We start from the raw sequence: 2182 nt of genomic DNA, 5'->3' as shown, positions 1-2182 counted from the left end.
ATGAAGGTTTGTCACATGGGTATATTGAGTGATACTGAGGTTTGGGCTTCTAATGACCCCTTAACCCAAACAGTGAACATAATACCTGATAGGTGGTTTTTCAACACACACTCCCCACCCTGTTGTAGACCCCAGTGTCTGTTGATCTCGTCTCCGTGTCCGTGTGTACCTGTTTACCTCCCACTTGTAAGTGAGAACATGTGGTATTTGGTTTTCTATTTTGGTGTTAATTCCCTTAGGATATAGCCTCCAGCTGCATCCATGTTGCTGCGAAGGACACAATTTCATTCTTTTTTATGGCTGCATAGTATTCCATGCACTATCACTTATTGAGTACCTACTGTGTACCTGACAGAGAGGAGGTGTGCAATTAAGTGTTTCTTAGATTAATAAGTGAATGAAGGCATACATATATTAACTTACCCTATGCGAAAGTTACTATTACCATTCTCACCTTGCACATGAAAGTCTAAGTTCTGGAGCCATTTTGTAAAATAATCAAAAGACGTGATGCTGGTCCACAGTGCAGCTGATTCTGAGCCTGTCCCACCAGCCAGGAGAGGCCACATCAGAGCTGTCCAGGGTTCCCCCTCAGCGTGATCTTGGTCTCCTCCACCTTCTCTCCCCATTGGAGTGTTTCCCCTCTTAGTGCTCAAGTTGGGAACTGTGTAGACACAGCTATTAGGTTAGTCAGTGCAGACTCTGGTGAGCAACTGGATAATCATTCCTAAAAATATTGACTTGTAATGTGAAGAAACTCCTCTCCATGCCACCCGTCAGCAGAAAATTGCCTTTGGTATTAACATTTCATCAACCGCATAATGTGAATTGATGTAAATGCGTAATTAGAAATAACAGCCTGGGAAAATTTGCTCTTATTTATAAAATTGGGCTTGTTAAATTAAAATGGAAGCTAACGACTTCCATGTACTGTTACAACATGTCCGAGGCTTGGCCCGCTTTGCTTTCGGAGGCTCTGCATCACATCGGAGGGCACTGGGGACATCAACAGCTCTGTGGGGTGACCCTGGAGCGGGACTCCCCCCCACCCCCCGAGGCGGCACAGACACCACCTGTCCTAAAGGTGGCCCTCTAGCAACATGAACAGGCCTCGCAAACACCTCTTCATCAACATGACAAAAGGCAGTCTCCCAGGAAGGAAGGCGCAGTGACAGTTTTCTGAGCTCTCATTCTTCCCTAGAGTGGAACGGGGCCAGCCTGCCGGCTCACCTGTGTGCTGGGGAGGTTGTGGGCTTTCTGTGTGGAGGTAAGCCCCTGCTCGCCTGTCTCACTGGGCCCATCCCACAGCCTCAGACAGGGATCCATGAGTCAGGCCTCTCCAATCAGGACACTCTGGCCCCTGGCTGCAGTAATAGGGTCAAGGGTGCACGGTGTCCCGGCTGGACCTGCGGGCATCATGATGGTGAGCTTGGCCAGAGTCACCAGGAAAGTGGCACTCCTTTGTCCCCAGCAAGGTGGGCTGTAAGGATGGCCAGAGCCGGCTCTGCACCATTTGGGGACAAGCCGGAGCAGAGATCTCGAGAGCTGACGCTCCCACCATGCAGCGGTGCTGGGAGAGAGGTGCACCCTGCATTCCTCAATTCCGTGGACCTTACTACCTTCCTTTTGCATTTCACACTCCAGTTGGAGCTCAGTTTTCTGAAACAGAAAGAGTCCTGGCAGTCTCTGTCCAGGTCTTTATCTCCCATTAAAAATCACTCATTAAATAGCAGCTGCTGCTACATTTAATAAGACCCAGTTTACACGATCCCCTATCTCTCCTAGAGGGGCTCACCGATCTGCAAACAGCCTCACCTACCAACCCTATTGGCATGCCATCTGCCCCTTCCTGGAGGGCCCAGACTTCACCTTCCTGGGATGGTGGGTCCCACGTGTTCTGCGGCTGAGCCCTGGAGGGCCTGGTGTGCAGGGAGCGTCTGCTGGAACCTGGGGTGAAGTCAGTGGGAAGAGGGCCTGCCTTGGGCTGCGCTGGGGTGTGTGGTAGAGATTGGTGCAGACATAGGTGGATTTTTTATTTTAATTTAATTTTTATTTTTAAGAGTTGGGGTCTTGCTCTGTCGCCCAGGCTGGAGGTACAGTGGCATGATCACAGCTCACTACAGCCTCGATTTGCTGGGCTCAAGTGATCCTCCTGCCTCAGCATCCTGAGTAACTGGGACTA

This window comes from Symphalangus syndactylus, chromosome 13 (genome assembly GCF_028878055.3).
Source record: "Symphalangus syndactylus isolate Jambi chromosome 13, NHGRI_mSymSyn1-v2.1_pri, whole genome shotgun sequence".
NCBI classification, from domain to species: Eukaryota; Metazoa; Chordata; class Mammalia; order Primates; family Hylobatidae; genus Symphalangus; species Symphalangus syndactylus.
The sequence above is the reverse complement of the archived record's forward strand: the minus strand, read 5'-3'. Positions refer to the sequence as shown.